The sequence below is a fragment of the Spermophilus citellus genome (assembly GCF_964194105.1).
Source record: "Spermophilus citellus genome assembly, chromosome: 2".
Taxonomy (NCBI): domain Eukaryota; kingdom Metazoa; phylum Chordata; class Mammalia; order Rodentia; family Sciuridae; genus Spermophilus; species Spermophilus citellus.
Window position 1 is genome coordinate 159130783 of NC_138183.1, and position 14143 is coordinate 159144925.

Here is a 14143-nt window from a genome sequence, read left to right on the forward strand (position 1 = left end):
TTGGCAATACATCTCAAGTGAATATAACATAGCAAAAGTAATGAGATGTCACTTCTGAGATTAAGACGCACAAAAAAATCCGGCAAGTGTGTCTCTCTCCCTGCATCCCCCCACCATCCCCTGTCTTTTGCTTGCTTTCTGTGAGGGAAGCCAGCTGTCAGGTTGAAAGCTGCCCTATGAAGTCCATGTGACAAGGTACTGATGTTGTTAGCCAACAGCCAGCAAGGACTTGAGGTCTGCCAACAGCCATGGGTGGGCTTGGAAGTGAATTCTCTTCTCAGTCAAAGCTTGAAATGACTGCAGCCTATGTGAGACCCTGAGTCAGAGGCATCCAGGTAAACTACACCCAGGTTCTTGACCCACAGAAATTATGAGATAATGTTTATTATGCCATTAAATTTTGAGTCAATTTGGTATGTAGCCACAGATAATCAACACATTGGGTTTCTCTGTCCTTCCTAAAGAACCATAGGCCTGCTCCTATGGTACTTGAGACCTAATAGTAGTATTAGATCTTATCAAAACATGACCAGGATTTGCAGAAAAAGGGAATGTTGGATGAGTAACCAGCCTTACCTGCTCCTGGTTTCTGATCCTCAAGGTCAAGGCCTTGATCTCCCACTAGCACTGCAGTGAGGCTCTTCAGAAACGGGATCAACAGTGGGCATGCAGTAGCCTGATCCCTGGTATAAGTAGTGACTCTTCCATAGAATCTGTCTCCAGGGTAATTCTCCAAACATATAGGGGCTCCTGAGGCAATAATCTAGGATGAAATAGACAGAACTGAAATCCAAAATTGGTTCCCCTGTCCCACATGGCTACTTTGGGAGTTCTTCTCTAAAGCCCCCATGAAAAATGGAAATACAGATCTCATTGGTCAGTTCCAGAGGTCATACCTGGCTGTGCAAGAACTGTAGGCGGCTCAGCTCCCGTTGGTACTGCAGTTGACCCAGGGCCTTATCCAAGAAGTTCTGTTTCTCCCTCACTCTCTCTTGAAACTCATCAGAGAGATGCTGTAATACCTGAAGCACAGGAAACATAATGCCCGAATTAAAGTGGACCTTCTCTTTCTTTCCTCCTGCTCCCTCTTAGCCTATTCCTTGGGCTTGCTTTCCTCTGAATATTGTATGGGCCTGAAGAACCGCATGATGATATAGGAGGATATGCTCATTCCTCAGTGTCCCCCTGTCAGCCTTGAGGCTTACCTTCCTGGGACGGTTCCAGACCTGTGGGCTCTGATTCCTCCTCTGCTGCAGCCACACCTCCTCCTCCTGGCCCTGCAGCCTTCCAGATGCTTGCCTGAGCTTTTCTGCTCCTTGCCTTAAACTCTGCAGGACCTCCTGCATGCCCAGTGCCACCTGCGCCTCCTCTTCCCACTCCTCTCTATCTGCTGCAAAGGGCAGAGTAAAAGGCCACATGGCAATGCCATGGAGGGTAAGCACGAGAAAAGACAGTGCTCTGTTGCAGCCAGGGGATCTGCCAGGTGGGAGCCTGACTGGGAGCCTGGGAGAGAGAAGCACATTCAGAGGGTAAGAGGGACTCTCCTTCCCCTGGGGAAGCTGTGGGTGGTGGTACCATTCCTAGCAGATTGTTCTGTGGGCATCTCTTTCCCACCTTGTGAGAGAAGGCTCCGCTCTGGGCTGCTGAGTGTGCTCAGAACTCTGGCTCTCCGTTCTGTCTCCTGAAGGCAGCAGGCCTCCAGGGCTGCACAGGCCTCCTCAGCAGTTCTCATCTATATAGGACAGAAAGTGCAGAGAAATGAGCCGTGGAGGGAAAGTAGCACCTCTGGGCTGTAGTGCCTTGTGTTGACCCTTGCTTAGGCACTTAGGACTGACTGAAATCTAGGGCCTAGGCCTAGGGAGCCTTGGAAATGTGTCTGCTCTGAGATGGATCCCTTCCTGTGGCCAGGGAGGAGACAAGTATTTCAGATATTCAAAGAGAAACTTGTGAAGTCTTGGCAGATGGATTGGGACCATGAGGTAGCACCTCTGGGCCTCACCTGCAGCCTGGTGTCATTGTCTGGAGTGAAGCAGAGCTCCTGGCTCAGGTGCCCCAGGTGTTCCACTAGCCATTCCTCCTCCTGTTCCTGACGGTGCCAGTACTGCTGTCGGGCTCTCAGCTCCCTTTTTAGAAGGTCCTGCTACAATGTCCAGCCTGTTTAGGCTTTTCCAAACAGAGCCGCCCCTCTCCCCAACCTGGCAGCAAAGTCTTCTAAAGTCACTCTTGGGCATCTTGGTGCATCAGGTGACTTGGTTGCAAATGGAAACACACACACACACACACACACACACACACACACACACACACACTTTCTTCAAGTTCCCCAGTCCCTCCTGCCTTTCAATGCCTGGCCTTTCCAGTGTACCCTGTGCCTCTTGCCCCCAGTTTTCTCTTGGGGGAGGTCAGGGGAGATCAGGGGAGATGGGCACGTGGCAGTGGGGAGTAGCTATCCCTCCTTAAGTAGCTCCTTCATACTGATCTGTGAAATGATATAGGGTTCAAATGCAAATTTCTTAGCTTCCAACAAAATCACATATCCATCTTTGTTTCTGAAACCATAACTAGACTTAGAATGTATGGTAAGACCCTAAATCATTTTTATTTTGATGGAGATCTGCCAAGGGCTGAATTACTGCAATAACCTCCTGATGGGACTTCCTGCTCTGGTCTGGCTCTGTTCTCATCCATCCTTTGCAAGCCTGCCAGAGGGAACTTTCAAGAATGCTGATTATACATAAGCATAAAAATGTCTGGAAGGACATTTGCCAACCTGTTAACAGTCGCTACATTTAGAGGGAGAGACTAGGGGAGAGGCCAGTAGTGTCTAGGTGGGAGCAACATGGGGGTGTTGATGGTGGTAGGGGAAGGTTGAGAAGGGGGAATTTTGCTTCATTTATGTACTTTAAATAAATAGTAGGCTTATACGTGGTTTTTTAAATTCCACACTTTCCAAATTTAAAAGTCTTAAAAAATTAATATCTGATCATATTACATGTCTACTCATAATTCTTTGGTGGCTCCGCTTGGTTTTCACGATCAAAGTCCTATTTCTTGGCTTCTAAGCACATATTGTTCATGATTTTTTCCCTGCCTTCCCCACTGGCCTCGTTGCTCTCTTTGTCCCTCTGTCTTCCTCAATCTGTAGGAATATCTGTAGTCCCATTCCTGCATCCTTTGTGCTTACTGTCTTAAGCCAAGTGGCTTTCTCTGCCTCCAACTTCAAGTTTCTGCCCAAGTGTTACTTCCTGTGGGAAACCTTCCCTGAACTGTCCCCTGTGATTGAAATGCCCTCCCCTGAGGTCCTTTATTGCAGGGGGGTATTGGGGATTGAACTCAGAGAAACTTTACCACTGAACTCCATCCCCAACCCTTATTTTTAATTTTGAGACAGGGTCTTGCTAAGTTTCTCAGGCCTCCCTAAGTTGCTGAGGCTGGTCTTGAACTTGGGATCCTCCTGCCTTAGCCTCATGACTTGCTGGGATTACAAGTGTGTGCCACCATGTTTGACTCCTCTAAGGTCCTTTAAGACTTTCATAAACTATAATCATAGCTGAAACCTATGGCTAGCCCATTCCTGGGGAAAGGAGTCCTGTCTAGTTAGCTTTATATCTGAATCCCTCACCTATTGCCTGGAACCTAGAAGGCTGTCCATACGTGGTTGCTGAATGAATGAATGAACAAAATGAACTTCTACATACCAGGCTAGGGTCCCTTACTCCCCGAGGCAAGGCCTCCAGCACCTGTACCACCGGCACCACCACTCTGGCAGAAGGATCCATCTGAGCGCCAATGACAGGACCACGCTCCCCAGTCAGGGGGTCTATGGCTTGAGCCCCAATGGAGATTGGGACAAGACCTGTGGGATGCCAAGCCCACCACTGGCTTTAGTAACCACAGATGGGAGAAAAAAAGGAAGGGGTAGTCACAGGAAGGAGAAAACATGGCAGAGAGGGAGCTAAAGGAGACCCTCAGCCTCCTTTTACCCTTCATGGGCTCTGAGTTGGAGTAGGGGGCTTCCTAATGGCTGCAGGTCCAGGAGTTGGGGATGGATGGTGAGTTTCTGCAGTTCTGTTCTTTGAAAGAACCTAATTTTCTCAGGGAGGATAAATGACCTGTGGCCCCAATATTTAGGGAGCTCTGGGCATCTTTATTTTGGGTCTCAAGTATCAGAATAACCACGTCTTGGATAATGAGTGAATTAAGCAGGAGTACCCCTCCCGAGCTTACTGAGTTTTCTCCTATATTCCTGATTCCCTTGAGCTTTTAGAGGTTCCAAGCTCCCTCCTACCTTTGCCATCAGCATCTTCCATTGAGCCTGCCAAGGGTGTAGCATTACCAGAATTCCCATCTTGCTCCATGCCCAGAATGGGCACCATGAGCCCCGAGCCCTCAGGGTCTGGGATCTCCATCCCATACAGGGCTGAGACCCATAGCTCTGTCCCAGGATAGCACATCATTCCTGAAGAAGGGGGAGGAGAAATAGAGGTTAAGCCGTCTAAAGTCTTTCCAGGCTCAAAGTGCCTAATCCCTGCCCACTAGCCACTCTATAAAGACTGCATTTGTTTCCTTTGGACCCAATTTAGCATTTTGAATTCAGAAGAGAAGAAAGATTGATATCCTGATGGCCTGCTTTGGAAGGAGCAAGTGAGAATGGAGGGGCACTACTAACCTTTTGGGAAGCTGGGAACAATTTCCAGGCCACACTGAAACGTGGGATGAGAAAGAGACTTATATTCTCAAGTATCTTCCATGATCAGAATTGGAGTTAAGAATTACATATAAGTCATACTTTGTTTGTTCCTTTGACTAAATCTATGCAATAGTGCTATTTTTGTTCTCACTTTAAAGATGGTAAAACATGGCAGAAAGGTTAGTAGCTTGTCTAAGGTCAAAGAGTTCATAGATGGGGGGTGGGCAGATCTTCAAACTCATGTCATTTCTAATTCAAACTCTGGTTCTTTTATGTCACACCATGGGCAGAAGGAAGCATCTAGAAAGAGTGAGATAAGCTCCAGGAAGATGCCACTCCTACCTCCTCTTCCTGCCTTTCCTTGTATTAGGGCTGTGGGGGGAGGTAAGGAGTTGGGTGGGCTCCTTTCCTGAGTTTATGAGTGGGAAGTAGAGGACGGTTGTCAGGAGAGAAGTTAGAAAGGAGTTGAGGACTTAGGAGATTCCAGCTTAGGCCTGTCTCTTGATTCCCTGAACTTCAGGTTCCCACTAAAAATGGGTATCATAGTACCTGTAGAATAGTGTAGTATAGTGCTTGAGTGTGTGGTGATATAACATGAGAAGGTGCACTTCCAAGACGAGAAGTGCGAGACCCAATGGAGCTGACAAGAGATTGAAAGATAGGCATGCAGCTAAGCCCTCATGGTGTCAGGGGATGGAGTCATCCAGTCCCTTCTTTGCTTCCCCTGGTCACATACATGTATGGCCAGTGAAGCTGTGTCCCTGCCTCTGAACTTATGTGCTGAGGGTCACTGAAGTGCCAGGTCATTCTGAGAGGGAATTTCAGGGCTGGGTGATCCTCAGCCCCACTTAACAACACATACCTATCCTGCCACCGCTGGCTTCAATGCCATGTGCTGCCTCCAGTTGTCTGGCCAGTCTCCGAGCCTGCTGTAGGATGTGGTGCAGACTCAAAGCCAGTGCCTGTTTCATGTCCTTGATGGCAGCCTCCAGAAGCTCCTGTGCTCTCCACCCTGGACTCTCCTGGCACTGTTGGAGCACTGCAATCACTTGCCTCTGGGCCACCAGCACGTTGGCATCCAGCAGGGCTTGTAACCCTCCCGCATGGAGTAATGTCCGGTCTTCCTGTTGTGAAACTCCCTGGAGCCAGACTGTCTTCCCACTTAATGGCTCCACAAAGCTGTCACCAGGCAGCATGATGTTCCCCATGGCATCTCGCAGCCCTCCCAGGGGAAGCACCTGACCTGGATATAAGAAACCAAGAGGGTAGATGGGAAAGGGACTATGTGAAATGCAGGCAGGTGAGGAATAGGGTAAAGAAGGGTCAGAGGGCAGAAGTGAGCTGCAGGAGGGTCAGCATGTGAAATGAGGGAGAGGGCAGAGGGGAGTATGTGTGCAGGGCAGGAAGAGCAATGGACCTCTTCAGTTTGCTTTGATATTAAGTCATCTTGCTTCTCTTCTCCCTTCCCAGGGGCATGGTAGTGAATTTGGAAAGGGGACTGGGCAGCTGAGAATGAGAGGTATTGTTGGGGTTCAGGGGCAGAATAAGGAAGAAAGGTAGGATGAGGTGGAGTTTGCAGCCGGGACCAAAACATGGGGGTGCAGGGATTGAGAGATAGGGACTGGGAAGCTAGGCCAGGCAGGGAGGAAAGGGTGGGAGGACAGCACTGAGGGCTGCCAGGAGACCTGTGTTTTCATCCAGTCCGACTCCTAGGATTGGCAAGATGCCTCCTGTGACTGGATCCTCCATGGGTGCCCCCAACTCAAGAGGAGCCAAGGTCTTGGTGAGAGGATTGCAGTATGTGCCCCCAAGAGTGAGCCACTGCCTTGTTTGAGGGTGCAGGGTCACAGCCAGAACTGGCACCTCGATGCCTGTAAGAGGGTCGGTCATGAGAGCCCCCAGCTGTGAGGTCCTTCTTGGCTGCAGGGCAGGCAGGTTCGTGGGTGGAGGGCAGCCTGTGGCAGGACTGGTTGGATAGGGCACATAGGGGAGGATGGCGGCTTCTGATGTTCGGACACCACCTGGGCAGGGAGATGGCATGGTGTTGGTACCCTTTAAAATGCCAGCCTGCCTCCTTTATCCTGAAAAGCAGGGGTGGAGAAGCCTCGCACCTGCTTTCATTCACTGAGTAACTCTCTGCAATCATGGGGCCCTCTGCATCCAGCATTAAGTTGAAGAGGGGGAGGAGGTATTTATTTCTCTGTTGGTCACCAAGCTGCACTAAGAACAAGGCCTTCTTCCTGTGCTGTGATTCATGGGAGTTCATACCTGAGGACCCCAGTGAACTCTGCCCTGTCTCTGAAGCCCAAAGCAAGACTGGAGTAACACAGCAGGCCAGGGTCTCACCAGCATTAGAATCAGTAGTGGGCACTAGGGTAGCACTCAGCAGGTCATATCCCAGGTTTCCAGCCTCAGGCAGCACACGTCCAGTGTCAGGGTGGATGAAGTAGCCAGGGGGTATGGGCCCTGCATGGCCACTGGCTGGAAGCATTGCACAGTTGGGGCCAGGGACCATCAACTTGGTGATGGGATTCATACTGATGTAATCATCACTCCCTTGCGGACCTAGGGCAGCTGCAAGAAAGCCAACATTGCCTGCTGGGTCCTGGGCAGGCTGGTGACTGGAAGGAGCTGGTGAGAACTCTACCCTACCCCAGACATGGTGCTCCCCCAAGGCAGGAGTCTTGTCTTTTTCTGAGTCCAGGGAAAAACTCCACATTTCGGATATGCCCTTGTAATAGCCTCAGACAGCAGGCTGCCAGAGACTGGAAGAGCCTTGAGATTCCCCATGCTCAGCATACATGCAAGACCCTGAGGGACTTCTTTTCCAGCATTTCTCAAACATGGCTGCTTGCATTTATCTGTCAGGCTTTTGTTTTCAGGAAGTGGCATCTGGCCTGTAAAGCTATAATTTGTGGTTGTCATATTTGTTTCCGCCTTAGTTCTTCCCATTTCTGAACCTCTGTCTTTTGTGCAGGACACTGCACAGGAAGCCCCTCTCAACCCCAGGGGCTTCTCTTTGTTTTACCCTCCTCCCCGCTTCCTTCCCTGAAGGGTGTCTTGGAGGTAGAATTTGAATTTCTGAATGCAGAGCCAGGTTTTCTTGGGGGCCCTGGCTGAGGCCCAGTAGGGCTCACCTGGCTGTAGCAGCTCTGCCCCTGTGCCAGTGCCCAGGAAACCCCAGGCCTTTAAGCGGTGGCCTTCCTGCAGCATGACCTGGGACAGGTGGCCCAGCAGGGTGTCCATCTGGGGAACCAGCCTGCAGGGATACAGGGTAGGGTCCATCAGGGACAACTAGAGGTGAGAAAAAGACACTATAGATGGCCAATTCTGGGACCATGAAGCCACACTCTCCACCCCTTCTCACTAACCTTGACCCAGCTTCCATACCCTTTGGGAGGCTGCCCAGCCTGGGAGAACTTCTGTGGCCTGGAGCTTGTCAGTGACTTCAGCAGCCGCTGGGCCTCCATCAGTGCTGAGCAGAAGGAGGCCCACTGCTCCTGTCTGGCATGGAGGTCTTGGTGGAGGACCTTCATTTGGTGACTGAGGCTTGCTGCATATTCACCTGCCAGATGCTCCCTCCTCCTGGCCTCTTCCTCTGCGGCCCTGGAAGCTGCCTCAGCAGCCTGAATCAGAGACAACCCTGCCTGTTCACCTGCAGAGGTTACAACCACCAGGGACTGGACACCTAGCTTCCCCTGGGAACTGCAGAATGTTCTGGGCAGGAGTAATACAGCAGCAGTGGCAAAGCAGGTTAAGGAATTTTCAGGAATGATGGTCTTTGCCCTGAGGCTAGGGAGATGGAATAGGTGGGAGGAGTGCTAAGGGAGGGATTCTGGACCTCCTTGAGAAAGATGTCACATCTGGGCACAGTGACCAGGTAGGAAGGTATGAGCAAAGCCCAACCTGCTGCTGTTCCCCGTGGATGTTCCCCAGAGGCTGGTCAGTGGAGGCTGGGGTACAATGCTGAGTACCCCACAGCTGTCGGAGAGAACGGGCTTCACTCAGAAGTTTGAGGTAGAGGAGTTTGAGCTGAGAAAGAACTTGGGTTTAGCCTGTGAAACTCCGCTCTCTGGAGCCACCCAGTCTTCTACTGCTGGGACTGCGGCACCCCCTACTGCCGATAGCTGGAGAAACTCCAGAGGAACACCCATCCTCCACACTGAGATGTATGAAGACCAGCTGTGGCAAGTCCCAGCAAGCCCCTTCATGTGCATTTTGCCTAGGGAACCTTTTGCCCAACTTTAATGCTTAGACTTACAGTGTATTGTCTTTAATTCTAGTAGCTGTTACCCACTGGTATGAATATGCTCACCCAGTTAGAACTGGGAATCTAAGACACCCTAGATGTGGCCTTGGTAGATATGCGGCCCTAGGTTTCATAATATAAGCTCTAAATTTAACCTGGAATTGATCTCCCCTGTGCATATACTCTCCTTTCTTCTGATTCTTTTTTTTCGGGGGGTGGGGGGGGTAGGGTACTGGGGATTGAACTCAGGGGCACTCAACCACTGACCACTGAGCCACATCCCCAGCCCTGTTCTGTATTTTACTTAGAGTCAGGATCTCACTGAGTGGCTTAGCGCCTTGCTAAATTGCTGAGGCTGGATTTGAACTCGCCATTCCCCTGTCTCTGCCTCCTGACTCTCTGGGATTACAGGTGTCTGCCAGGGTGCTCGGCTCTTCTGATTCTTTATCAAATGGCAGAAGCTATCTTTAGGGTTTAGATCACAGAAACAACTCTCCCACTTTCAGCCCCACTTGTTCCTTCAGCTTTGTCTGGAGGTGCGGGTTACCTCCTCCTTGGTCTGGCTGAGTTTGGTTGTCACTGTCAGCGACTGCCTGAACAGGATCCTGAAGAAGGCTTCTGCATCAAACCACTCTAGGTCCACTTGCTCCTCAGCTTCCCAGCTGCCACCTGTTGGGGGGGGGGATGGGAAGTAAGATTATCCTCTGAAGTACAGATCCGTACACATCTTTAGTGTATCTTCCTATAGATTCTCAACAGTCTAGACTCAACCAACGAATGTGTGGTCCTTGGATGAGCAGGATTAGTTTAGCAGAAAAACTTGTTAGAAATACAGATTCTCAGGTCTTTTCCCAACTTTATTGAACCAGAAGACCTCCCACCCCAGGAAATTCATTTGCATACCAATTCCTATACTGCTGCTATTTGAGACCCAAGCTTTGGAGCAGCAAGGGTAGAAGGTAAAAGTCTCAGTGTGACATACATTACCTTCTGCAACTTCTTCCTTTAGGTAGTACTGGAAACTTTATTGAACACTTTGTACTTGATTATATTGTTTTTCTTTTGAAAAGTTTGTATTGAGGTGGCTCTTCCCCCTGTACACCCTGCATGCCTAGTGCCTAACAGCATCTGCATTCAGTAGTCATTCAATAGATATTTATTGAGCAAACAAATAAATAAATGGAGAGGATTTGAGCAACGAGTAATCTAGGAGGATGAAAAATGAAGGAGGAGCTGGCCAGGTGGACTTAGGGACAACTCTGGGATTCTAGCCCAGCATGTCACTCACTGTGAACTCTCTCAACACTGGGGGCATCAGGGTCTTGGTGTGATTGGCCTCTCCTCACTGATGTCACCCCAGTTCTTGAAGAAGAATAGGCATTGAGGTTGTATCCTTGCTGATGGATCCTGAAGGTGGGGTGAGGTGGGGCCTTCCGAGCCCAGCTGAGGCGGTGACAGTGAATCTGCAGGGCGGTGGGGGGAGCCAAGAGAGAGGCATCCTTCCTGAAGACTCTGAAAGGACCAGGTCCCTGCTCAGCTGTGGTAGGGAGTGCCCCAACTTCTCTTGCTTGGGCCATTGGAAAGGCTTAACTCTGTCCTTGTTTTCTGTCTCTTGCTCAAAATTCTTACTTGCTGAAGTTTGAACTTCTTGTTAGGGCTCATGAGATCATCCACAATTTGGGATAGAGAGACCAAATTGTTTGTTTCAGCCTTATCTATGTACTTACAGCCTGAGCTCTAGTCATGGAATATCATGCTTGTTTCCCTGATCCCTTGCTATCAATTGGGATTGATTTCAGAACCCTCCATGATTACCAAAAATCATGTGTGCTAAGTCTCTTATATAAAATGGTATGTTATCTTATATAACTAACACACTTCCTGTTGTGTACTTTAAATCATCTTTCTTTTTTTTCTTTTTTTATTGGTTGTTCAAAACATTACAAAGCTCTTGACATATCATATTTCATACATTAGATTCAAGTGGGTTATGAACTCCCATTTTTACCCCAAATACAGATTGCAGAATCACATTAAATCATCTTTAGATTACTTATACTACCTAATGTGATGTAAATGCCCTATAAATAGTTATACTATATCATTTAGGGAATAATGACAAAAAAAGTCTGTACGTGTTTGTACATGTTCAGTAAAATACAGTGTTTTTTTCCCCTGAATGTTTTCCATCTTGTGGTTGATTGAATCCATGGATGCAGAGCCTATGGATGTGGAGGGGCAAATACACTTTCTCATCCTCACCCCTTGCTCAAGTGCATACCCCCCATGTCTGACTCACCAACCCCAGTGATAGTACAGGGACCACATTCTCATATGTCTTCTATTTCAGGTCTCCTTCAGGGATCATCTGTTCTAGAAAGTCTATCCTGACACCCTAGGATAGACTTTCTTTGTGTGGCACACGCTGTCTGAATATGCTGTCACTTAACTCTGTCACACTTGCTGACATTTTTTGCTTCTTGGTGTGATTCTCCCTGTTAAGCCTGGAGCACTGGAGGCCCAAGGCTGCATGTTCCTCACCTCTGCATCCCAGCAACTGTTACAATGCCTACTGCATACAGGGAATGGGAGACTCGGTTATAGGAAGGGGCCTTTAGAAGTCATTATGCACAGTTGTAAAGATGTCACTAGCCTGGTTTTACTCACCAACAGAAGCAGACAGAGCCCCAGGAGCAGCAAAATCTCCCCCAGGACACCTGGCCAGTCAGACCTCTTCAGGGGCACGGGGATCTTGGCAATGCCGGTTTGGATGAGATACCTGGGAGTCGTGGAGGCAAAGGGCCCATCCCCAAAGCACTTGCCTCCAGGTGGGAGAGTGCGGAGATACTGGGTGGAAAGAGATCTGTTCAGTCTTTGTGTCACGGTTTGCCAGAGACTGGCTAGAGTGGCAACCGAGGCATGTTAACTCTAACTAAATAGCCTAGATGGTTGTGTAGATCTGGGGTCTGGCAGGCAGAATCTAAGTTTTTCTGGGAAACTCATTCACATCGGATGACTGTGCATAGAGGGGAGCTGCCTGCATTGCCTCTTAGGTGGTCTTGCTGACAGTCTGAGATACTAAATCCTGTGTGTGACATAGAGCACTTGGATCAGTGCAGATCATGAGGATAAATGGTTATATAGACTGGCTTGGGATAGGAGTTTCAGGATGAAAAAGGAGTGGAGATGGAAGATAAAGTGGAGGGCCAAGAGAGAGCTGGGAGTCCTAAAGCCATTCCACGCCATCAGTGTCCTTCAAGACACACTGGAGTATCCATCCTCACAGTGTTTTGCTCCCTAAATATCACACATTGGGCTGCTGTGAAGGGAACCTCAGCATCCCCAGAATCCTCTGTTAGCATGTGGAACCTTGAACTTTGATGGGGACATCCAGGGCATCTCCTTCCCTGGAGAGTTGTCTGATGTGGTTATGAGGCTGTATTTTTTAAAGAAAGGGGAAATGGTGCATAATACCTTAAATGAGGCAAATCATCATAGACAAACCATTTTCCGATGCTGGTTGCTGCTTAGACGAAAGACGTAGACCCCAGGCAGCTGGAACTGCTGCAGAAAGAGGCGGGAGCTTTTCTCAGAGAGCTGGGCTTTCTCAGCCAGGGCCCGGAAACGCCCCCAGTCAAACTGTTCCAGTGTGTTGTAGAAGTGGCCCCTGGGCACAGAGAGAGGAGGGAGCTTGTTGCCTTTTGGAGGTGGTAGCAGATGCAGGAGCCTCCAGGGTGGCAGGCTGTGACTCTGCATACTCACAGGTCATATTCAGGATAGTGCTCACGAGTGACCAGGAAGGCCAGAGTATCATTGGTTTGAAGGCAGACTGTGGGGTTTCGAATGCCAGGCTCTGGGGGTGACAGGTCCCTAGGGTGTGTAGAATTGGGGCTCAGTGACCAAGGGGAAGTCCAGTTTCCTTCCGTCGACTTTCCTAGGTAAGATTCTGAGCATAAGGGAGAGTAGCCACCTTTCAGATGGCTTTTGCTGGGGTGTGGAAGGGACATGGAATCTGTGCTGCTTACCTGGACCTTCATCTGGATGCTTGGAATCTGTGAGGGGCAGGCCAAGTGGGTGCAGAAGCTCATGATCTGGTCTGGTTAGGCCCAAGAAGCCAAGCTCTAGAATAAGTCAGGGATCTCCTTGACCCTTCAGGGACTGGGGCTAGAGTTTTCCCACAATCCCAAACTGTCCAGTCTTAATTTGCTCATGGCAGGATTCAAGTTTCTAAAAAACAGGATGAGTCAGAATTCACATGCATTTCTCAGGGAACCCTTCCTGGAGGGGAGGTTTTGCCCCAACACCCTTGCCCCTTCAATACTTCTGCTGAAGGGCAAAGCATGTGCCATGGGAAGGACAATGCTTGCAGACCTGTGGTCCTGAGCATTGGCCTCCATCTGCCAGCTCTTACCATCTACCTTGACCACATACAGAGGAACAGACTTTTGCCCTTGTCCCAAGTTGCAAGGATGGCCCACAGCACGTGGTGAGGAAGGTCTGTCCAGGAGAGAGAGGTTCTAGAAATGAGGCAGGACAGTGTCAAGATGTCAAGAGTGACGTATTTGCTCAGCAAGGAGGTGGGGAGAACATAGGGCCTTCTCTGAGCCCTGAGTGTCCTGATGGGGATGATGGGGAAGTATCAGGGCAAATAGTTCTTAGAACTCTGGGCAAAAACAACCTGGAGTCATGATTCTTGGATAGTATCCCCTCTCAGTAATGAGCAGAATGCTGCTTCTTCAAATTTATATATATATATATATATATATATATATATATATATATATATATATATATGAAATTAAAGTGACACAGGGGCCTTTTTTTCTGATTCCAGAACCTCTGAGGTAGGAGAGGTGTGGGTCGTGAGCAGTAGCCCTTAGGCCCCATAAGCAATCCCATCCTCCATGTTCCATTTTGGGAAGCAAAAGTCACAGCCTTGCTCTAGTATAGGGTTGGACCTCAGGGTACTGTACCTGGCTCCCATTGCCTTCAGTGATGGAAATCTGTGGGATGCTGTTAGGGCAGCTGAGCTTCAGGATATGTCTCTGTCTCTCTGGGCACAGGGGGCCACACATTCCACTCGAGTGTTGTTCCCAGCACAGGCAGAGTCCTAGGCCTACATCATAGCCACGGGCATCTCCAGGTGTGGCGCATACCTGTTCAAAGACTCAACTTCTTGGGCACGCCTCCCTGGGGAAGACTCC